The following is a 24,751-nucleotide window of genomic DNA, read 5'->3' as shown; positions in this document are numbered from 1 at the left end:
TGGTGAAAAGGGAAATCTTGCTCACTGTTGGTGGGAATGTAAATTAGTGCAGCAACTATGGAAAATAGTATGGAGGTGCCCCCTCGCCCAATTTCAAGCTAAACCAAAGGAGACAAAATCACTGCCTCAAAAAGATATCTGCAGTCTGCATCCCCATAATCATTGCAATGTTATTTACAGTAGGCAAGGTATGGAAAAAGAAAACGTATACATACATTTAGAGTTCATTTAATGCCAAGGAAACATAGTGAGAAATGCACTGTTGAGCGACTTTTTTGTGCAAACATATTAGAGTGTAATTACACAAACCTATTGTGCACTTAGCTGTATGGTGTGGTCTGTAGGACCCCTTGTCTGTATGTGGGTGCATGGTTGTCCCAAACTTCAGTAAGTTATGTATGACTGTGTGTGCAATGAAGTATTACTCAGCCATAATAAAGAAGGAAATCCTGCCATTAGCAATAGCATGGATGGACCTTGAGGGCATTATGCTAAGTGAAACAAGACAGACAGAGAAGGATAAATGCCATGATTTCATTTATATGTAGAATCTAAAAAACAAAACAAAACAAAAAACCTGAATTCAGACATAGACAACAAATTGATGATTGCCAGAGGTAGGGGGTAGGAGAAGAGAAAAATGAAGGAAGGTGGCCAAAAAGAACAAATTCCAATTTGTTGTAGTGTACAACGCAGTGCCAATACTCAATAATTCTGTATTTCTTATTGGAAAGTTGCTAAAAGAGTAGATCTTAAAGTTCTTGTCACAAGAAAGAAAATGGCAACTGCATATGGTGACGGGTGTTAACCTATTGTGATCATTTTAGAATAGTTACATACATCAAATCATGCTGTACACTGAAAGCAGTGGGTGTTACTGTCAATTATGGAAGGAGAGAGAGAGAGAAAGAGGCTTGAGCAGATGAACTCAGCCTCTGGGACTTAGAGTGTGACTATTAATCTGGTGTCTCTGTTTCTCTTGGTTCCTATCAGCAGAGAAGATAGAAACCACCAGCTTTCACACGGCAGGGCTCTCTGGCATCAGTTCTCCTGCTTCTGACATGACAGTCCATGGGCTCTTAGAGTCTTAGCCGCACACTTTGCTGGCCCATATACTGAGGATATTGTGCTGATGGGCCCAGTGAGCAGGAAGGAGACACATACAGAAAGATAAATGTTCCACAAGTGGGAGGTCATCCCGCAGAGGCGAGGGGCCTGCCACATTGGTGTAGTTGGGGGCTTGGGGGTACGCTGGTACAGCTTGAAAGGCCAGATTGCTGTGCCTTATACATCTTAACCTCTAAGACTTGGACATATGCCTGCGGGGCCCTGTGGATCTTGGAGGCATCATTTGCCACACTTGTTAATCTGACTCTGCTACATTCATTTGATGACTTTGAAGGCTGCTGGTTTTGAGGGGGCCAGAGCCAGGGAGAGCTCTGCAGGGATCCAGGCTGGGCACTGCAGGGCCTGCTTATTCACTAGGTACAGCACTGCAGACCCACACTACTTTTTAGCACCCACAAAAATGCAACTTTAAGTTATTTAAAAATCAAAGGAAAAAGTGAACATAACGACAATGAATCCAGCCTAGATGATCGCCATCTTTATACCAGTGGAGTCATAAAATGTCATTTGAAAGATTTATGAAAGAAAGGCCCACAAAGGCAAAATTCCCGGTGCCCACAGGAGGTCTGCCCCGGCTGAGGTGCAGGCAGCTGTGTCCCCTTCAACCAGATGTGCAGCGACTTGCTGGGGTGAGCAGCACTGGGGAGATCAGGGCATGGGGCAGTGTCTGCCCATCCCCCGGGCTCCGTGGGGGCTGTGCCCTTGCCAGAGCAGCTCCTGGCATGAGCCTGAGCCCTCACAGAGGCTGGGTATTTGCCCAGAAGTCATCAGGACTCTGTGGCCGGCGCTCCTGTCCATCACCAGCTCTGTTTGGTCAGAGGCACCAAGACAAACGCTACTTAGGATGCTGCCAGTTGTATGATGGGAATGGCCCGAGCAGGTCCAGAAAGCACAAGAAAAAGACATGAGCAGGTAGCGAAGCAGACTCCACCACTGACCTCTTCCTCAATGCTCTTCCTCAGACCCTAAGTATGGCCCCGGGGGGGGCTTCTTTAGGCCTGGATCACAGGAGAATGGAAGCAATATATGGTACTGGCCAAGCCTGGACACTGGCTGCCCCATTCAGGGGTGACCTGAAAGAGAGTGGGGTGTCCTCGGAGAGGGGCAGAGCCCAGGGACAAGAAATGGCCCGGGGGTGGAAAAAAGACTTTCTGGGGAAACCAGAACAAAAACAGACTTAGCTTCTTCCAGGCACCTGGATCCTTACACCCGTGTTACCAGGTGGGCATTTCTGTCACCCCCACTTTACAGATGAGGACATTGCAGTACAGAGGGGTCCACTAACTCACTAACGGTCTTACCGTTGGTAACTGTCTCAGGGGAGTGGCCTCAGACAGTTCAATTTTACACCGATTTTCACAGCAGAGTGGAATGAAATGTTCCACGCGGGATGTGGGGTGTCTGGGTTTGATGTGGACCTCTGGATCCGCTCACCTGCACTCTGTCTCTCTTTCCTCTTCTGAAATGTAGTCCTGGGGCTTTCTAACCCCTCGTGCCTCTTCTTGCTCTGAGTTACTTGATTCTACAGGCCCGTCCAGGGCTTCAGCGTGGGCTCGGGCAGGGGGGCGCAAACATGAATAAGCCGCAGTTCCCCAGGAACGCTCCGGCCCCCTCTGCGAGCTACATCCATAAAGGCTGCATTCTTCACCTACCTGAGCAATTATGGGTTTGGAGGTTTTTAAATAATGATTTCAGCATGTGCTTTGTATAAATAAAGGCTGGGGCAGGGGAGATGAGGGGAATGCCGGCTGGCTCATTTGTGCAGCTAAAAATAGAAACGTGAAAGTCCTATAATGATGAGGCAGAAACTTAAAACAAATTTCTTGGAAAATTTCCTCCCCATGCCACACTGCCCAGGTATTTCCCCCCTTTTTGCCTCGTGCAGATGCAGCAAGGGAAATTGGGGTGAGGGGTGGGTATCACAACACACACTTCCTTCCTGGCACCGAGGAGGAGGGGCCGAGGAGACCCGACTGGAAACAAAACGTCTGTTCAGGAGCCTGATTCGGGCTGACATGGGCCTTTGAGCTCCCTGAGTGGCATTTATGGCCACAGATATGGAAAAGAAAATAAATCTCCCAGGCCCGGCATCTTGCTTTAATTAATAACATAATCAAGTTTCTGCCTTGTGGAATGGAAGGATTTCAACACTCAAGGCCCCTCTGGCAGGAGGCAAGAAGTGGGCCCCCTGGCCAGGCAGCCCCTGAAGCAGTGGACCGGCCAGTCAGGGCAGGGAGGTGAAGGAAGGTGCGAGGGGCCTCCAGGCGGGACCGCGGGAGGCTGGCTCCCCGGCGTGAGGCAGGGGTTCAGAAAAGGGGAATCAGGGGAGGGAATACGCGGGGCATCACCAGCCCTCGTGTTCACTGTGCCTTCATTACTTCCCGGGCTTTCCCCTTTATTTTCCCATTCAATCTTTGCAGAAGCATTGGGCAACTATTCCTCCCATTTTTTTTAGATCAGGACACTGATCTAGCTGGAGAAATCAGGTGATTTGTCCAGAGGCACACAGCCGGAGGTGGAGGAGCTGGGACTTGAACCAAGCAAAGCCGGGGTTGTCTGCATCAAGACAGGCAGACAGAGAAGGCGGGACGGGGCTCGTCGAGGGACAAGGGTGCCGTCCACATTTCCCCCAGGCCTGGGGTGGAGTGGATGATGTTTTCTTCCATCAGGATTGCCCAGCTCTCTTTTTAAGCTGATGTAAGTGTCTCAGGAGGGGTTGAGGGTGTGGGATGGGGCAGTGGAGGTGGGTGGTTGAGAATTGATGGTCAGATTTTAAAGGTGGATTAAGAGGGAGGGAGCTGGTAGACGCTGAGGAAGGTGAAGCAATGAATGTCACGAGCCACGGGACGGATGCTCCAGCAAGTTTCTGGCTGACCCTACAGGGTGGCGAGGGGGGTTTGAACACCTAGAGGTCCCTTCACCATGTGCTCTCCAGGGTTTTGTGAGCAGGAGGGGAGAGGAGAGAGGTGCCAGGGTGCTGTGGTCCTCTGGGTGCTGTGCCAGGCTGGGGGCCAGGTCCCGTTCCTGCCATTCCCTCCCCGCTGCCAGGGGCCTCTTTAGACGGCCTCCCTGGCTGACATGCTTGGCTATTTTTGGAGGCCCAATGAATAAATAAAACACAGGAAATTGTCAAATCATGATCTGGCCCTGCTCTACCTTTGTCTCCTCCCTGCTCACATACTCCATATTCCAACTAATCAGTGAGTATGTGGGTCCCTTGGATGTCTGGATTTGCATCCACTTGGAGGTGTCACTCCCCAACACTGATGCTGAAGTCTTCTCATCTCATGGGCTGGGTAATTCTCTCTCCTAGGAGCTCCCACATTCTCATCCCTGGGATACTTCTTAGCATGTTATTGCATTGCTCATTCATTCCAAATGCTGTTGGATACTTGTTTTGCTTTGTCTCTGGAAAGCTCTTTGCTTGTGTGAAACTTCTTTAACCCTTAATATCCCAGGATTCCTCACTCTCCCCAAGGAACTGAAGTTTGCCTAAAATTGGGACCTGAGAAACTTACTTCTTTCAGAACCATGTACCTCAAATCTGACTCAAATCAAATGGACGAGTCTTTATTGAGCACCTACTATTTGCTTTGTCCCATGTAATGCTAATCGCTAATACTTTTGAGTGCTTGTGCCTGATATTCTTCAAAGTACTTACACATATTTTTGGATGTATTTCTTATAACAATCCTATGTGATAGGTGCTTTCATTATCTCCATATTATAGGTGAGAAAAATGAGTCATAGAGATGCTAAGAAACTTGCCTAAGTTCTTATAATTAGCAGGTAAAGTCAGCATTTGAACTCAGGTAGTTGTGCCTCCCGAATCCAAGCTCTTAAGCGCTATCTGCCAGCTTGAGTTTCTGCTCACTAAGAAAGACCTTGAATCTAATAGAGAAAAGAAGACTTGAGATACTTTGTTAAATTTTGTTAAAGCGCTTCTGTTATATTTTTTACTGGTCACTGGAAATGTTTCTGTACATCATGGTAAGATGTAAAGTTCAGTTAACAAGAATTTCTCTGGAAGTGTCCATCAGAACCAGGAGAAATGTTTGATGTGAGATAGCATACTTGAAAAGCCCTTATCTGCTTGGTCAAAAGTGGGTCACTAGTTGCATCAGTTAGTATTTGCTGTGTAACAACTAAAATATGGTGACTTAAAACAGACATCTATTCGCTCAGGATTCTGTGATTTAGCAAGTTGGGCTGGGACCAGCTGGGCTGTTCTTATAATTAGTCTCAACTGAGCTCATTTGTGTGTTCTGTCAGGCAACAGGCAATCATCCTGCTGGTCTGGTGCATGGTTGGCTGTTGGCTGGGGTGACAATGGGCTGTGTCTCATCACCCAGCAACTACCTAGAGCTTGTTAACATGGATATGGTCATGGAGCCCCCAGGAGAAGCCAGAGAAAACAAGTACCGATGCCTTTGCTTGCATCACATTTGCTAATATCCTGTGACCAAAGAAAGTCACATGACAAAGGCCAAATTAAAAATAAAGAAATAGTCTCAACCTCCTGGTGGAAGGAGTTGCAAAATCTTGCCATGAAAAGTGGCTTGAATATAGGGAGCCGAAGACTCTGTGGTTGCCTTTGTAATCTATCGCCTTGGTTTTCCTGATGTAAAAAACTATCTGTTGGGGTGCAGAATAATGGTACCCCAAAGAGACTGCCTGCATGTTCTAGTCAGATAATCTGTGACCATGTGATCTGACATGGCAAAGGGGACTTCGCTGATTAATTAATCACATAACTAATCTGAAGCAAATAATTATTTCTAATTAATTTCTTAAAATAAATTAATTAAATTATTCATTTAAATATTTTTAGATGGGGACATTATCCTGGGCTCTCTCAGTCAATCTGATGCAATCACAAGTGATGTCGTCATCCAAAGCTGGAGGCGGGAGAGTGACACCAGGGGAGGAGATGTGCTGGCAGACTCAGAGTCACAGCGACAAGATTGTAGACTCTGGGGACGGAAAAGGCCACAATCCAAGGAATGTGGGCAGTTTCTAGAAGCTGAAAAAAGGTAAGGAACAGGTTTTCCCCCTCAAGACTGAGGCAGGAACACAGCACTGTCAACATACAGAGCTCTAAGCGCAGACTTTTGACCTCCAGGACTGTAAGATAATGCATTTGTGTTGTTTCACTCACTGCCTTTGTGGTCATTTGTTACATCATCAATAGGAAACCAATACAACACCTTCCAGCCATCTGATATTTTTCTGAAGGCCAATAAGCTCTGTTTTGCGATTAGCCAAAAGCAGACACTCATCTTCCTGTTGTCAGAGAGACCAAAGACAAGGGTTTTTAAATACCCATTCCCTGAAGTCCTTGAGTCCTAGGACACATATGATCCTGGAACTCTTGCTGCTTAAAAGTTAATCCAGAGGAAGCTGGAAGAAGTGTTTGGACAAATCTGTAGCTAAAGGCAGGGTTAGAGAGAGCACCGTGAAATGAGTGTCTTGAGAAAGGAGACCTTGAGGCTTATGAGTTATTTTCACTAAAGATCTTGATCTTTTCAAACTCTTTAATTTTTTAAAATAATTTATTTAATAATCTTAATATCATTGCCCCTCCCCCCCCCCAAAAGAATAATGGAGCATAAAAGGCTGAGACCATTACCAAATTTCCATCACTCACCTGCTGGCTACACATCTTAATTGCTGGCAAAGTCCCTAAGAGGAAATAAGACGCTTCTCTCTCAATCATGCTGAATCGATCGTGACAGCCATGTCACCCACCATAAGCAGAGCGCAGAGTGAGACGCCCATCATCCTGAGTGACAGCTGGTGGAAGGGTGACACTCCCCAGCTGAGTCTCATCTGGATGGACCACGGGTGGGACCCCAGGTGGCCTCTCCAGTGGGAATGAGCCCCAGTCTGTCCCCTTCGGTGTGACTTCTTGCTAATGCACCTCGATTTCTCTGGCTAAGACTTCAGCCAGCAGCTCAGCAAGTGGAAAATGTATTTCTTTCAGTTGTGAGTCCACAGAGCACAGAGTGGAGCGTGTCAGGCTGTCCAAACTGGAAACACTTCCAGGAGCAAGCTCTTGTTTTCCAGATGGGAAAACTGGAACCCAGAGAGAAAGAAGGGGCTTGTCCTGGACCTCCCAGCAAACTGGAGGAAGACAAGAACTAGAATTCATATTAATTTTGTCTCTGTGCTAGCCCTGAAGGTAAAACAGGAGAAAGGAGAAGGGAGAGGAAAATAAGCAAAAGTGGAGGAGAAAGAAAAGGGTAAGGGAGAAAAGGAAGCCGTGAGGGGAAACACGAAGCAGGAGAGGAATCAAAGCAAAACTTCTGGGAGCTGTGGATCCCAGATGCCATCTGAGGACCAGCCACAGCCACGTCATCTGGCAAGATAAAAGAAAATGTAATACTTCTTAAAATAGAATGTGGAGAGAGAAAAAGGGCAAGGTTAAAAATAACAGGAAATAATTTTACAATTAAATAAATGATGGGTAGCAATACCTAGCCCATATGTTTGTTGTCAGGACTCGGCCGAGATGAAAGATGTCAGAGTGCCTGTTTGGGGACTGCAAATCCCTATTAAAAGGACACCTGGCTGTGTGACCTCAGGCAGCTCACTTCTCTTCTCTGGGCCTCTGTTTCCTTAATCATAAGATAAGAGATTTGAAGCCAAGGAGCAACAGCATTCTGTGAGCAGCTGGTGGTGGCACAAACGGCAATTCTTAGCATCAAAAAAGCAAGCATGGTGTTTCTGCTGAAGACACTCCTCTGTCCATTGCCCCCATCACATTTATCTACTTGGCTAACTGCAGTGGGAGATCCAGAAAATTCGAGCAAGCCAATCCCTTTTGCTTTGTCCCAGCTCTTGAGTGTGGAGCACAGGGTGTATTGTGCCTTGAAGAGCCTGCAGGCTGCTGTGCCAGGCCAGGCCCCCAGTCATGAGATGACACCTCCCGCCTGCCCTGCAGCTCGGCAGCCTTGGGCCTGCAGGGCCAGGCTGAGCAGGCAAACTCCATTTCTGGCTCATCAGCGACTCATTTTCAGAAGTTACCCCTTGGGGAGCTTGTTAAAAGGCCGTTGGCATCCCCAGGAGAGGGGCTCAATTTGCCCTTATGAATGAACCGCTCCAGAGAAATCAATGGATGTGTCATTCAGGTCAAGTAAACAAATGTGTTTTCTCTGCGGGCCTGGTGCAGGGCGGCTGAGCCTCCCAGCGGTGGGAGGGTTCCGAGAAGCCTTTCTCTGTCTGGGCCCAGATCTGGCTGCAGGTCAGCACCCCTGACAGGACCCTGATACCCACTGAGCTCTTATCCAACCCATCTCAACCCCCTTATTCCCACCCACCCCCCATTTTGAGGGGACCCATGCCTCAAGACACAGTGAAGCAGCTTCTTTGGCACTTTATGGCTGGGAAAGATTCCCCCCCCCCACCCGAGAAACTTTTCTTGACTTCTGCTTTCCAACCTCTGCTCTCTCTAATTCATTGATTCAAGGGACATTTACTAAACACCTACCATGCGCCAGTCGTGACACACAAGACGTGGCTCTTCTCAGGGGACTCACACACTCTGCTGGGGTTCCTTCTGCTCCAGAGTCACCAGAGAAGATTTTTAAACACACAAATCCCCAGACCACCAGCATCCGACAGATAGGGTCCGTTGTAACCATCTACCTTTCACACTAGGTTGTGCTATTCTTACCATTTTTTTTATTTTTCAAAACCTGATCTCTTGCTTCTAAACATGTAAACAGTAGACATTTAAAAAAAAAAAAACAAAACCCTATGACCTCTAGTCACTGACACAACACTCAGAATGTGAGTTTATAGGCTCATGGAGTTTCCAAGGTTTTGAAGGCCCTTGTGTTGGCATCTCATGGAGGATCTGAAACCAAATATTGAACTCATTTGAGGAAAGTGCAGTAGCGGGTTCTTTGCGGAGAGGTTTCCTCTTATCAGAAGACAATGTCTCCCCCAGGGAGGTGAGCTCGAAGGCAGATGGGCATCTGAGGGGCTGGATTCCTCACCAGACATGGGGAGAGTGCGCTTTCTCCCCTGTTGTCACCAGAAGGTTTCTTGCCATTAGCCACACTCAACACACCCGAGTGTGACACGATCAACATTCAAAAAAGGAAACTCTTTTTCCAGTCCATGAGGCCTCGTGGGTACACACTTAGCACCAGAGAGGCAAATTATTGACATCAGTCTAAAAAAAAAAGTCCTTCCACAACGTAAGTTAAAAAAGCCCATGCTCATCTTTTTTCCTAAAGGTGTATCAGAATAAAATGAAAACATAATCAGTTTCGTACAACCAGACTGTTGTGATAAACCATCAAGGACGCATTACTTCAGAAGGTGAGACATGGTATGAGAGGAAGAGAAAAAACTTTGCCTGGATAGCACTGTTCTGAGGCCCAGTCACACTTCTGTTGAGCTTCACAAGACACCCACATGTGTTAATTTTAACAACTGCCCTGTTCGCATAAACAAGTTTAAGTTGGATTTCTGTGGCCACTCACAACTGACCAGCACAGGCCCACAGGTTCTGAAGCTCTCTCAGCATGAGTTGGGCTGCTTTGGGCCATAAGTGGTGGGACCCGAACTTAAAGAGGCTTCCTTATCTTCTTCCTGTTGGAAGTGTGGAGGCGGATCACAGGAGGCACAAGGGTATCCCCGGGGGCCCAGGTTCTTTCTGTTTTTTTCTGCCAACCTCATTGTTGGCTTCTGTCCTCACAGGTCCTGTTTGGTCACAAGATGGCGGCCACAGCTACAGGCCTCACGGATCCTCCCGGAGCAGGAGGGAGGCTTTCTCCTCAACTACTTTTCTTTTTACACCAGAGACGACCTCTCAGGTCCTATTGGCTGGAATCGAATCACAGGATGCCTCCAGCTGCAAGGAATGCCAGGAAAGTGACCAGCTGGCATTTCCAGCCTCTCAGGTAGAAGCAGGTCAACTGAAGAGCAAAGTCGCACCAGCCACAGTCTCCCCTCACTCCTGAATGACCACGGCAAGGTAAGAGGCAGGTGCGTGCTGGACAAATGACAGCCTCCAGGAGTAACACATTCATTCAAGGAAAACATTCCGCATACAACATGGCCACTTAGACCCGCCTGGAGGCTGTGTTTTGGGACCTACACACAAGCTCACTCTGCTATCAGGCGAGATGCTGTTTTTGAACTTAACTGAGAGGTTTTGGTTTCTGGTGTTTCCTGCTACCCCCCCCCCACCCCCGCCGCCCCCCTTCTTCTCACTGGTTGGACCTTTCTGTTCATTGCCTCAGGGAAGGGGTGATGGAGCAGAAATGCGGAGAGAAAAGGAATGAATTCTTGCCTTTGAGTTTCAAAAACTTAGACTAAAAATGACATTCAGGACTAGGAAAAAAAATTAGAGAAACAGGGAAAGAGGTTGGTGGGGAGAGGGGCAGGGGCTGATTTGGAGACCACATTGGCATAAGGGGTCACTCCCAAGGGAACTGTCTGTTATGGCTATAGGCAGCTGAGTGGGCACAGCACCTCTGAGGCCACTGCACTGGGTGGTGGCCCATGGATAAAAGCAGGGGCATTACCCACTGACCAGCCAGTTGGTAGGGTGACCTCCGTGTCCTCGGGGACAGCCCCTTTTGATGTTCTAGGAAACTGGAGCCCCCAAGCACAGGATGGAGTAAGGCCTTAGTGGGGGCAGCGTGGGGTGGAAGGTAAGCCCCTGTCTCTGTCCCCTAACCTGAACAAAAGCAGGACTGATGCAGTGATGGGAGGAAGGAGTTCCAGGGTTGGCCACATCAGTGCGGCTCCTGCAAGGAGGCGGGGCCTGGTTCCATGCAGCATCGACCCAGAGAGGGCTGAGCCTCAGACAAGCCACGTTGCCTGGACCTGCTCCCCACCCTATCAACTCCACCTCCAAACCCACCCCTAGAGCTGGACTCCGGGAATCTAGCTGGTCCAGGGGTGTCAGCTGATCCCCTTTGAAGACTACTCTGATGGGTCAATCCCAGCATGCCTGTCGGGTTGGCTTTGTTTTGAGGAGCTGGGAGCCTGTGTTTGTCTACGATTGCACTGGAACCCATTCTGGTTTGGTGAGAGGGAAACTGAACGGCCTGCTGTGGTTCCTGACACAGTTCTTGTGGTATCGGCTCTGTGCCGACGCCTGTCGTGTATGTTACTTCACTCATGTGACTTGTTGAACTTTTACAGTAACCCTCTGAGCCAGTGCTGTATCCTAATCCATTTTGGAGGTGGGACAGCTGAAACTCGGAGAGGGTTAGCAAATTTCCTGAGGCCACAGAGCAGAATGGCGGAGGCAGAGCTGCCACCGAGGCCCTCTGGCTCCTGGAGGTTTTAGCATTTCCCAGTTGAATGACTTGTCCAAGGTCTAGCATTCTGCGGCCTCTGCCATCACTGGCAAAGAGCCAAGTGGGAGCTGAGCCGGGAGCTGAGAGAAGGCGAGACCTCCCTGGCGCTCCTTCCGAGGTCTGTCTAGGTGGCTCGGCCCTGTGCCTCCTCCTGACCCTCCTCCGCCGACCCTGGGGAAGGGCTCCCCCAGCAAACACTCCGCTGTTTACTTGCCCCGTGGAGGGTGAGAGGCGTTGGGGGCCGGAGCGGAGACGCGGCCCTACCAGCCATCACCTGGAACACATTACAGCAGCTGTGACTAATTAAACTTTGATTTCCTCAAATTTCGATCTTCTTGGAAATTCCTTCAGAGCCCGATGGTATTCAAGGCTGTGGCAGAAAGTAAATACCAGACGAGCCACAGGGACCTCCAGGCGGCCGCTCTCTGTCTCTCTCTCCCTTCCCCTCTGCCCGCTCTGCCTTTCTCCCCGGTGCCTCCCCAGGGGACCCCTAGATGATCTCCAAGCCGCAGCCTCGGAAGCTGATTCAGGATTTCTACCTGGGCGAACAAACTTCTCCTTCTGTCCTCCTGGGGGTGGCAAGGGTGGGCGGGAGTGTTGTGTCCTCTGGCCACCCTGGGGTGACTACAGGCATGAAAACCACCATTTGGGTGGCCTCTCCTTGGGTTCCCACACGTGGCTTGCCCAGGAGCATCTCAGGCTGCCCAGATCCCTGGCCGGCCAGCCAAGCGGGAGACCCAGGGTGGCTGCCAGGGCCGGCAGGCAGAGCGCGGCTCCCAGGAGGAGAGTCAGTGACTGGGTGTGGCTGTTTCTGGGGGTGGGAACTTGGGATCCTGGACAGTCCATGCCCCCCCCCCCATTCCTTCTTTCACAATGACCCTGTAAGGGCTAAAGTTTGCTGGACCCTAGTTTACAGAGGTCAGAGGTCAGGAAGTCACCGGAGATCAAAGAGGCTAAGAAACCGACTCGCAGTCACACAGAACCAAGACTCAGACCCTGGCCTGTTGAAGTGTCCACATTCTTACCACAGCCCCACGGCGCTGCCTGTGCAGCTTGAGGCTTTGCATCTTCTGCTAGAGTAGGGCCTTCCCTCACGGAGGGTGGAGAACGGCATGCCGTCATTTCTTTGGCCATCTTGATTTTGATCCATCCTTCCTTCTTTTTAGAAGATTAAAGACATTTTAAGGCTGTCTTTTTTAATTTAAAGGCACCAACAAATACTTGTAAAGGAAAATTGGAACATACAAGTAAAAGATGAAAATTAACATCCATAATCCCAACAACTACAAGCCACATCTGTTCTCATCCTGGTGTGTGTTCTGGGCTGTGTGAGTGCCTTTCGGTTTGAGAACTATTCCTGGGGTGTGTGCATCATTAGCTGAGATGCTGAGAGAGGGGCAGCCATGAGAGGCAAGCTGGGGACCCCAGGGCACCCTGGCCTTGGTTGAATCCGCACTCTACTGCCTATATGTGATGCTGGCAAGTTTCTCAACCCTGTGTGCCTCAGTTTTTTCATCTGCAAAATGGACCTAATAGCAGCATCTGTCTCATAGTGTTATCAAGGTGATTCGACCGGATAATTCATGGAAAACACATGGTATGTGCCTGGTACGTGGGAAATACTTCATGAATGTCAGTGGTTGCCTTTTGCTCCAAGCTGCAGGCCTGTCCCCATGAACCCTCATTCTAGCAGAGGGAAACTTGTGTTCATCAAATCACATAAGCAAATGTTGTCACCTCCCAAGTGTCTGCAATGATGAGAGATGGCTCTGAGAACCTGTGTCTGGCGGACTGATCAAGGCAGGGAAATCCCAGGCTTTATGCAGAAGTTACACTAGAGGAATGAATCAGGCCAGGTTGAGTGGGAAGAACATTGAGGCAGAGAGAACAGCCTGTGCTAAGGCCAGTGGTGGTTGGGGCAACACAACCATGTTGGTTTAGACAAATTGAGGCAAGCAAAAGTAAGTGAGTTTATTAAAGAACCAAGACAAAGGACTTGAGCTCAGGAACAACCTCCAGAGAGCTCTGGGAAAGCTGCCCGAACTCTAGTTTCTCACTGAGGATTTTGTACAATTTGCAAGGGAAACATTTCAAGAATCCAGGCAGGTGGCAGGTGGCAGGTTAATGCAACCATCTGATGGAGAACAAAGAGCATGGTTAAAATTTACGCTATCTATTTAGAGCTGTATCTTCTGGGAAGTGGGAGTCTTAGCAAGCCCATGTAAACCTTGAAGCCGGCCTTTCTCTGAGGTTCCTGATTTGCCCAGCAGCTGACTTGTTCCTGATTTGCCCAGTTCCTGACTTGTGTTGTTGAAGCAGCTTCTTCACAAGAGCAGTCCAGCTGTGTCTCGTGCCAGAAGTTGAGGCCAAGGGGCGGGGCACCCATTTAACATAGTTAGTTTGGGTCTGAAGAAAGGCTGGTGTGACTGGGATGGAGAGCAGGGAGGCAGGAGAGAGACAAGGTTGGCAGGGACTGGACCTGAGGCCTGAGGGGTAGCTCTTGAGTCTTGCATTTACCCGTGGGGACCCACTGAAACGATTAAAGTGGGGGAGTGTAACATGAGCCCATTGATTTGTAAAAGCTCCCTTTGCTGGTTTAATAGAGGGGTGGCTGCGGGGCCTGGGAGGGGGAGGTCAGAGTAGATGGGGAGATAGAGCCACCGTGGGGCCCTCCCCTGGGCTTCACGCTTTTGAGCACCCCACTCTGGTCTACCTTGGTCCATGCCTCTCCCAATAGGAAGAATCTGTGAGTCAAGGGCACTTGCCTGGGCCTCCTCCACAGGCATTTGATCCCGGGGGTGGGGTGGGGGCTCTTCTTCAGGGTGTCCCTCTGAGCAAGGACTCTCACCAGAGTGTGTACCCCTGGGCCTGAGGGTGGCAAAGGAGGGCCCATTTGCAAAGCTGTGGCTTCAGTGTCCATGCCCTGCTCTTGGTGGGGGCTGGCTGCATGGGCAACTCAACATTGCACCATTCAGGGGAGAAGTAGGCAGATGTGTAATTTAGGACGTGAATGCTTGGGGGTTAATGAAAGATAGGACAGGGAGAGGGGTGGGCTGAGGGGTGGGTTTCTGCCTGTACATGTGGGAGTGCTGAGAGATTCCACAGGGAGTAGATTCTGGCTTGGGAAGAGAGTAGATTCCGAACTGGGTCTGCACATGCTAAGGCTGAGGAACTCTTGGGACCTTGGAAAGACGCCAGATAGGTAACTCTCTTTCAGTCTTCTCTACACACGTGCATACACACATATACTCATATATTTAAAACTAAAATTCATTTCACTTAAGATTGGTTTTCCTGGGATAATGTGTTGTCTGAACCAAGATTTGTCCCCGTGTAAAGTCCTGTCCTGTTAATCTACCCTTAGTCATTGACACCCTAGTATGAATTAGTGGCTTGGTGCTCTTCCAGTTGGGTTCCCAACTGAAAACAGTTTCTATCTAGGAATAGAAATGCCTGCTGCCACCAAGGGCATGTCACCAGGGACTGAAGACCAGCCTGGCTCATCCTACCACCCGCTCTCCCATGGGAAGGGAACCTGGCTGTGGCTCTGGCTCCCAGACCTGATGTCCAAGCCCTATCCAATCTCCTAGCATCTCCTCCAAGTTTCTGGCCCTGGCCCCATTCCTGCATTTTAGCCCAGGGGCACGTGGGCTCCACATCTGTCAGCAGCTCACTCCTAGCTCTCTGGGTTGAGCTGTAGGTTCCTTTTCCAAAGCTGAAAGTTCTAGGCTGTGGAGGGATCTGCCTGCCACAGCCTGCAGCCACATGTAGTCCGAGCTGGGGCCTGAGGCCTCTTTGTCCCTCCCTCCCCCAAGGCTAGAGGGGAGGCGGCAGTACCCTGGTGCTTTGCTGTGCCTGGTTATGCTTGTATATCTGGGCCTTAAAGTGGGGCCCTTATGCAGGGCTGGTCCCAGCTGGCACAGTGGCCTGGCAGTCAAGCTGCTGGGTCCCTCTCCCCATAACCTGATCAAACAACCACATGTGGGCAGCGGCTGAGCTTCCCCAGCATCCAGGGACAGGGCTGGTGGGGTAGATGTGACCCAGCTGGCCACAGTGATCCTGGAGGCTGAGTCTGGGCGGCCTGCTCTCAGGGAGTGGGCTGCCAGTTCACTGTGGCTTTCCCCTCTCTCTCCAGTGCTTAAGATCTGGAATGAATGCGAGGAACTATGGCGGATGGAGGATGGGGCAGGGGGAGGGAAGGAGCCCACCTTGCTCCGTGGAACGGAGGGGGGTGGGTGGGCACTCTGATTTCTTCCTGGTCAGAGAAACTTGGGCTTTTCATTGGCAGCTCAGGGAGGCTGTGATTGGCCCAAGGTCACCCAGCAGCTGAGGTGGCCTCAAACCCAAATCATTTAACCCAAAAGCTTATTATGCCCTTTTTGTTGGCACATCCTCAGTCTTCCCAGTTTCTTCGAGCTGGGAAATGGAAGATCCTTGCAGTACAGGCTGATGGACAGCAGAGGGTGCCAGCTGAATGGCCAGGGATTCTGGGAAGGAGGAAGTAGTTGGTCTGGGGCTGGTACATGATGGTTGGTGGCTACGGAAGATTCACTACGGCCACTCTATAATACACACTATTCTAGGTCTCAGGGAACTGGAGGATGATGTAACTCAGGAATGGGAATTAGCCTTCACCCTGAATGTTGGTTTGCTTTGAATAGAGCTCTGTGCTGGGAACAAAGTGTTAAAAATTCTGCGCCTGCATCCTGACTCAGTGGGATAGAATGCTGTGATTGGTTGGCAATGTTTGTTGGGGTGAGGTTGGGGGTGGGTAGTACAAGCATGAGGTATTTGCTGTCTCATGTGACCTCCTTATTGGACAATTGAGTATATCGAGACTCAGAGCTGCTGAGGTTATTTGTAGAAGGTCATGCAGCTGGCAGGTGGCAGAGTTAGGACAATGGCAGGGTACCATTGGCTTGCCATGCCAGGAGAAATTGCACTCCTAGGCCTGTGATGACCATGGTGGTAGCTGGAATGCTTGATGGTGGGGAGGGCATCTAGATGATGCCCGCCAGCTGGGGTAATACATGATCCTGGGTGCTTATAGGGCCACGCTGGTGGCCAGTGGGGCAGGATGGGCCATTCCAGGGCCAGTAGGGTCAAACAGTGCCAAGCAGTGGTGGCGCTCAGGCGTGGTCCAGGACACCCACATTTTTTCCATGGCATCCACTAGCTGCCACTGACCTCCCTAGCTGTCACTGAGCTTGGAGGTGTGTAGGGCGCCCTGCTGGGTCGTGTTGGGGGAGACGGGCTGGGGAGGAGCATGAGCCAGGGCGCCTGTGGATGGCATTTACTGCCTACTGCTGAGGACAGGTGTGGGGACAGCATTGCACAAACACCAGACAGAGGGAAAAAGCTAAGCGGAGGCTTTGTGCATATTAGGAGATGGAAGAGGCTGTTGGTTCTCACTGCAGGTAGCCTGGGGAGCCTCACCAAGGAGGTGCTTAACTGTTCAATGGGAAGATGAGTCCAACTTATTGCAAACACTTTGGAAGATACATTAACACATGAAAAATAAAATTACAGAGCCCTCATTATGCAGAATGACTATTAACATCTTAATTGTGCACGGACACATAAATTGGTGCTTTGCATATTTTTGGATTTCCTTATCCACGACTGACTGCGGGGTTCTCAAAGTGTGATCCCTAGCTTGCAGCGTCAGCCCCAACCAGGAACCTCTGAGAAATGCAAATGCCTCCTCCCAACTCGGAGACTTTGAGGTGGGTGCAGTGATCTATTTCCATGCCCCCTGCATTCTGATGCTATCTCGAGTTTGAGAACCACTGACTCCATGCACTATGCCACTCTCCACTGTCGTTAGTGTTCTTCGACCATCGCATGTCTAATGCTGGCGTGACCTTGCATTGCGCTGTCTTGATTCGTCCTCACAGCACGGCTGCCCTGGCCATCTGCGCGCGTGGACATCCATGTGCACAACCGGGTTGGGTTTGGGAAGTGCCCTTTGCACTGGGCCAGTGACAGGAGGCCGGGGTGGCTGCGGGCAGGGACGCCAGGGGACGCCCCGTGACTGGAGGCTGCCTCGGGGCTGGGACTGCGTGCAGACAGGAGGGCCAGAGCTTCCCCGCCCGTCACACCCGCCCAGAGCGGCCCTGGCAGGGCAAGAAGCAAAGTGGTGAATGTGTCAACATCAATTGGGAGCAACTTTGGCAGAAGGAGTTTGGATCTCCCGGGAGCCATGTCCGTGCAGCGGAGCAGAGGGACGTCGCGCTCTGCCAGCTGCAGACGGAGGAGAGAGAAGTGACTCATATGACGCCTTCAGTGTGTGTCCCTGTGGGCCTGGGCTTCGGTTTGTTTTTGTTTTCTTGGTTTTTTCCTCCCTTTGTGAAGGAGGAAAGTTGGACTCCCTGGTCTGTCTAAGTAGGTCCAGCTCCTCATGCATGAGCGGCTGCCATTAATCCACCCTTTGTCCTCTTCCCTGAAATAGGCTGCCAATTTCAAAGGTCCTCCCTGGACCCCCACCTTTAGCCACTGTCCCCCCAAATACCACAGCACCTCAGAATATGTCCTGAGGGCCCCACCGTGGCTTTTTCTGTCTGGCTCAGTTCTCCAGTCGGGCAGGTACAGACTGGAAATGAGCGGGTGGTGAGGTGTGGTGGGGTGTGAAGGGATGAGAAATGATGCAGGAACTGGGGTGAACACCCCAAACCCCCAGCAAGCTGGAAATGGAGGGAATGGGGCTCAGGTCCTGCAGCCAGGAGTGGTCAGTCTTGGGCCCTGAGGGGGGTGGAGGGCAGCCAAGAGGGCCACAGTAGAGGCAGCCCAGCCTCCGCCATGTCGAGGTCATGCTGGCTGGGACCCTTCCCCGAGGCCCAGGTTGATTGACGGGTCATTCTCCTCAGTCAACTTGCTGTGGCTCCCCAGGCCTATGAAAACCTCAGCATCCTAACCTGGGGTGGAGGATTCACCTTTCTTTGGCCTCAGATTGTTCTAGCTGTACCCCCTAAAATAGTGCCCAATAAATACTGGCAGAACAGACAAACGAACAAATGAATGAATAAATGGACACTGCCCCGTCAAGCCAGGCACTCACTCTGCATCACCCTCAAAATCGTGTAATGTTTCTTTGCTACCCTCTTCCCGATTTACCCGGACTCTGCCAATGCCTGGTCAAAAGTGAACACACAATAAAGATCTGAAAATGAAAGTGTGATTGTGTGAGTCAATGAAAAGGCCGGTTATGTTCCAGATGCTTATGAAGTTGTCTCTGCCCCCATATGTTCTGTGTGCTGATTGCCTCCAGGCCTGCACCCTAAGTTCTGTGAGTGTGTTGGAAGATGGGGTAGTTTCTTCGACTCAGAACTGTATCAGGCTGGGACCAGGCCAGCAGAGGGAGCAGGAAAGGGACTCCCCAGGAGGCTGGCTCATCCCTAAGTACAGACCCCTCCCCATCTCAGCTGGGAATGTCCTTTGTTGGGGTGTGCATATGTGTCTCCAGATTTTACTTCCCTTGTTTCCAGGAAAGGTGATCATAAGAGACATGTGGCCAGTAGACACATTTATTCAAGGTGAAAAGAGCAAGAGCAGAGAATGAAACTGAGATGATTATACCGGAAAATCTGGCTGTGCCCCATGTCTCTGAGCTTCCTGGCCTGTCCACAGGTAAGCAAACTACGAGCCAGAGAGGGAGGCAGGGACCTGCCTGAGTCACAGGAAACATAAACACCCTGTGCCATATGCTCTCATTGAACCCTCATGAGAGCCTGCCGGGCAAGTGCTATATCCCCTCTTTGCAGATGGAGAAACTGAGGCTCATGGAGGTTGAGTCGTTTGCCAAGACCATAATACACCTGCATTTTAAATCCAGGCAGTCTGGCCATGGAGCCTGTGTTCTTTGCCTTTGCTGTATTCTACAGCTCTCTAAATGGGAAAGAAGGAAGAATGGCAAGGACACATCCAGCTCCAAATATTGTGGGAGTCTCTGATGAAGTCAGTACATTAGTAGGGATAGTGACAAACTATCCAGGGTCCCAGCTAAGGTGTCCTGCCTACATGTGCTAGCTCCATGTATTTCTCTTCTCAACTAACTTCTACATTTAACCCCAGCTTTAACTTAAGAGTGTCAATGGTGGCATTTTAGATGGTGAATGGGGAGAACATTCTGGTTCATCCAGTCATGCAGCTAAGAGCTTCTTCCTCAGAGGAGATTGAGGCCAGCTCAGCCTGTCTCTTGGGGCTGTGGGCTTCCTGCCTGAGGCTGCCATGTCCCAAGCGCAGAAGATGGTTGGTGTTCAAAGAGCCCTGTCCAGGGAAAAGCAGACTCACTTCTTAAGAGCTGCAGCAACAAGGAGTTCCCTATCTGTCAAGAAGAAATACTGCTTTAAGAGACAAGGAGGTTCCCAGGAAGCCCTTGGGTCCAGTCTCACTGCATCCTTTTGCTTCTTTTGAACAGTGGACTCTGGCCTTGGCCTGGCCACCCTGTGGCTCTCCTGGTAGCAGGCACTGTTGGAAGTCCTAAGGTGCTCTGCCCTGACCCCTGGGTCTGCCTCCTTCACAGTGAGGCTCATAGGATCACTGGGTTTGGGACTTGGGATGGACCTGGTACCCTTGGAGCAGAGGACACAGGTCACCATTTGAGACAGAGGAATTAAATTCTAATCCCCGCTCCTTTCTTTCTGGAACTTTGGATATATTTCTTCAAATTTGGGTAAATCTCAACCTTTATGTCTTTACATTGATTTTCTGCCCTATTCTCCCTAATTTCTCTTCTGGGAGATGTATTAGACAGCTTGGTATTATCCCAAAGATCCCTAAGGCTCTATTCACTTTTATTCAGTCTTTTTTTTTCTCCCTCTCTCTCGGTTTTTCGTATTGGGCAATTTCTGTTGATCTGTCTTCAAGTTCATTGACCCTTTCTTCTTCCATCTCCAAACTGCTGTTAAGCACATCCTAGTAAATTTTTCATCTCAGTTATTATACCTTTCAATCCCAGAACTTCCCCTGGATTTTTAAAACTGAGTTTCAATCTCTTTGCTGAGTTTAGGTTACATATTGCTGTATTTTTGCAGGTCAGATCATTTGGGACTGTGTGCTAGGGGTGATTCATGTGGAAACTGTATTCTTTTATCTTCCTCAGAAGATTATTGATTTGTGTTTGATTAAGTGATTCCATCCCTGACACCTCACCTTGAACTTGTGTTGCCTGGTTTCACATTTTGTTAGGGAAGATCTGTGGCAAGCCCATGGTATTATCCAAGCCCCTCTAATGTGGTAGGACTCAACCTCCACATTCTTCTTACCTGCCAAAACCTAAAACAAGCCTGGCCAAGAGGCACCTCAAATATGCACTTTTGATATTCTTCTCAGATGAGTCACTTACCCATCATACAGGACTCCTGACTGGACCATGTTCCACTTCTGCACCTTGCTGCTGGAGTGCTCCACACATCCATGTGCATTCAAATAAATCTGGAAGCAATCTTGGGAACATCACAAATTGCAGTGTAATTTTTAGGGTATTAAATTCACTATGTAAATATCAAAATAAACCTGAATATTTGCAACTTTGTGCTGGCATTTTCCCCATTTTTTAATATGATTAGTTTCCCAAGATGGAAGTGACTGGGCCTTTCTTGTTCTCTGTGAGGCTCGGAACATATTCTCTCCCTGGTCTCCTTGGTCTATTTTCTGGCATGTTCAGCTGACAGTTTCTTTCTGCCTTTCTGGGGAGGTTTCTCTATTTCTTGCTACCTTTCTGGGAAGGTTTCTCTATTTCTCCCTTTTCCTTACAGTCTCTATTTTCTTTCCCTGGGGAAGAGCCCATGGCCCAGAGTCAGGTGAGGTTCCTGGTGAGGACTAGGCTTGGGCTTTCAGTGAACTTATTGGGCCCGAGGCAATCAGAGTCTGCAGAGAAAACTTTCTTTAGGTTTCTCAGGCCTGTGACGTCAGCAGAAACCTTAGCAGAAGAAAGAAGTAGCTTGTTTGCTGCCTACTACACCATGTTGGGGCTAACCCAAACCATACTGGTTTTCTCTATTTGATTTCTTGGCAACTTAGAGATCAAATATAGCTAAAATGAAGTGGCAGCCCAAGATAGGTCAGGATGTTGTTGGGCAATACTAGGGTGTTTTGCATGAATCCTGATCTACCAATCCCACAAGAACCTCCAAAGTGGCCCCACAATGGCCATTGTCACTCTGAGGAATGATAACCAGGGAGGCACTTGAAGGCTGACAATGCAAGTATATGTGTGTGGGGGGTGGGGGTGGAAGAGGGGCAGGAATGAAGCCTTTTGCATCATTTTCAAAAAAGGAGGAGCAAGCAGATTCTGGGATGTCTGAGGGCCAACATCTAGGCCCTCCTTGTGTTGCTATAATACCCTAGAATAGTGAGCAGCCACTGAAGTGATGACTCCAGGGAAAAAAGTCTTGACAAGTGAAGTTCATTTCTCGATGAGCAGGCTAGATGTTATCAAGAGCAGGTGGAACATGACTGAACAATCTCTCCAAAGATTATGTCCAGTGGGTACATCCTTGTCATGAGCCCATGAGCTCTCTTTTCCTGAATTCCGTAACTCACCGCAGCACTGTTGGTGTTAGTGTCTTGAATTACCCCCATCTTTCACTTACTGCTGGTGACTCTGTTTTTCCACCTGGAATACTTACCCCTCACTTGGTTTCTAGTCGAGTCCTCCTTCTCCTCCAGATTTAGTTTAAACCTCACTCCTCCAGGGCCTTGACTCTGCACATGATCCTTCCTTCTGTATAAGTTCATCACCCTAGTGAGGATTTGCTCCATGACCATCCCAACCATAAATGTCTGTTTCTTATGTTGTGCTGTGTTGGGAGAAGGTACCAGGTGTAGGATGAAAACCCATGGAAAGAATAGAAGGAAGTCTTCAGAGCTGAGCTTGGCTTGTGCTCTGAAAAGGGGTTGAAGGATCTAGGGTAGTTAACCTGGGAAAAGAGAAGGTTCAGAAGAAGACGGTCATTTAGAAAACAACCTTATAGATGTTGACCCTGGACTCACAGAAGGAATTCAGAGGGCAGTTGAATTTTGCCTCCTCTAAGTGAAACTCATTTCTACTAGAGACTGCTGGTTGCCTACTCTTACTTTAGTAACAGAAGGCTAGTTTTTCTCAGGACATCTTTCTGTCATCAAAAGAACACATTTTCCAGTTTATCTTGCAGCTAGGTATAACCTGTGCCTAAATTTATGGCCAAGTGGAAGTTTTTGGGTGGGGCTTTTGGGAAAGTTCTAACAGGAGGTTTAGACAGCTAGCATTCCCATTTTTGCCCTGCCCCTCCTTCCTTCTTCACAACTGAAATGCAGACCTGATGACTGGAGCACTAGCAACTATTTTGGAACATTTGGCTGGAAACCATGTACGAAGGATAGAAGAGGAGTAGAAGGATTTGGCGCTATTAAGGACATTGCAAAACTACTGCATCTACCCCAAACTCTTGCTTCCTGACATATGTGAGAAATAAACCTTCCTCTAAGTTACTATTATTGGGTTTTTAAATATGCAGTCAAGCCCTTACCATTAACTGGCACACCAAACTATCTCTCCTCCCTTTATGAGGCTCTCCATCCTCTGGTACATTTAGGAAAAAAGCCATTTGTTTTCCTTTATCCTGCATCCGTCTGTGTTGTGGCCTTAGACATCCTGTAAGCACCTGCTCCTAAGCCTCACTCTGGCTTCTGAGATACCCTCTTCTCTTGTTACCCTCTTTGCCCAACTGGATAGCCCTCCTCTACCTTCCTCCTCACTAAATTCCCTGAGAAGAAAGTTTTTTTGTATATGGTAGGCACCTCCTGAAGGTTGGGAGGTAGCAGGGGGCAATTTCAGCACAGAGCAGTCACAGTTTCAAAATCAGTGCCAGACATCACATTTGTAGAAAAGTCCTGGCCACACTTCCTTTGACAGTCCAGAGAAAGAAACTGTTTCTTTTGTTTCTTCCCCTCTTTCCCACATCAGCCAGTGGTCCCCAAGTTCTAATCCCTCCGCTAAATACAGAAGGTGGGCCCTGGGCCTCCCCTCCACTGGCTACTGACTCCTGATCCTCATCTACAGATGGTATTACATGAAATACATTTTCTTTATCCTGCATCAGATTTTTAGATAGGGCCTATTCCCTTCACTCAAAGTTAATGCTGGGGCTGGCCGGCATATGTATCTTTTCATACTTAGGGAATCAGAATCTCTTAGGAAGGGCTCAGGAATCTCTAATTTTAATAAGTTTCCCAGGAACATCCTGAGTTTTATTTGGCCTCTGATGGGTTATGATAGCAGCTGGAGACCCATGAAATGTGGAGGCGTTGCTGAGTGAAATTGCATCTACCTAGGTGATGGGTGGTGGAGGGTCAGGACCCAGCTGTGATGCCCTCAAACCTTTTAATCATGGTGCTTTGGCGTGGTGCAGGGCGGGGCTTCATGGATAAGCTCAGGGAGTTCTGATTCCCCATACGCTGGAGCTCCATTTCTAGAGAATCTGAATTCCAGAGCTCAGGTTTGGGCAAAGCATTGAATCCTACTCAGAAGAGCAACCATAGGACCTTGAACAAGTCATTTTCCTCCTCTGGTCTTGCCCCTTGTTGCTTCAAAAGAGGGGCTGGACATTTAGGTTCAAGCTCTGATGCTCTCAGGCCTTACATGCCACGCGATCAAACAACCGGCGCTGTTTTGGCTGCCATCCTCCCAGAAGGGGTGATGTGCTAAGCACCCAGCACATATCTGGCCTCAGGGGCCATTTTCTAAAGGAGGAAACCCAGACTCAGAGAGGCCAAGTCACTTGCCAAGGTCACACAGCTAGTGGAGGCAGAGCTGGGCCTCGAACCCTTGCCCTGTCCTGGATCCTGGCTGCTCACTCAGGCGGGCCCCCCTGCGTCACACACCCTCTCGCCAGCAGCTGCCCCCTTTTCTCCCTCCTTGTTCACCTCTGCTTCCTCCATCCTGCCTCTGCCTTGCCCAGTAGACCTCCCCCAGCTCTCCAGGTCCCTCTCCGCCTGTCTCGAACGTCCACTTAGCTGGAAAACGCTCCATCCCAAGTGCCGGCTCGGTCTGCCCAGCGGCCGCCGGGCCCACTCCGGGCCTCTCTGGCTTGTGCAGAGAAACCCTGAGCTCGATTTTTCTGACCACCCGATGGCCACCGTTCCCTCCACTTAATAAATTGCACAGGAGCGATGGGTGGTCGACGGCAGAGGCCTGCACGGGCCGAGCTGGAAATTAAAAGCAACGGCCGAGAGTGGGTTTGAACGCAGCAACAGGAACCATGAATATTTTACAAGAAACCGGAATTATTAATGTTTCAATAAAAAAACAAAACCCCAATGTC

The 24,751-nt window shown here is 49.5% G+C and overlaps 1 long non-coding RNA gene across 1 annotated transcript; it reads left to right on the top strand.

Annotated features, from left to right (window-relative positions):
- Positions 1-3,592: 3,592 nt before the first annotated feature.
- On the top strand, positions 3,593-10,285 carry LOC119236664 (uncharacterized). Its single transcript, XR_005123132.2, has 3 exons — positions 3,593-3,825; positions 5,960-6,161; positions 9,940-10,285. It is a non-coding gene; the product is annotated as an uncharacterized LOC119236664 (long non-coding RNA).
- The last annotated feature ends 14,466 nt before the right edge of the window (positions 10,286-24,751 follow it).

Source organism: Talpa occidentalis, unplaced genomic scaffold (assembly GCF_014898055.3).
Source record: "Talpa occidentalis isolate TD23 unplaced genomic scaffold, MPIMG_talOcc4v2.1 talOcc4.9, whole genome shotgun sequence".
Lineage (NCBI taxonomy): Eukaryota > Metazoa > Chordata > Mammalia > Eulipotyphla > Talpidae > Talpa > Talpa occidentalis.
The sequence above is the reverse complement of the archived record's forward strand: the minus strand, read 5'-3'. Positions and strand labels throughout refer to the sequence as shown.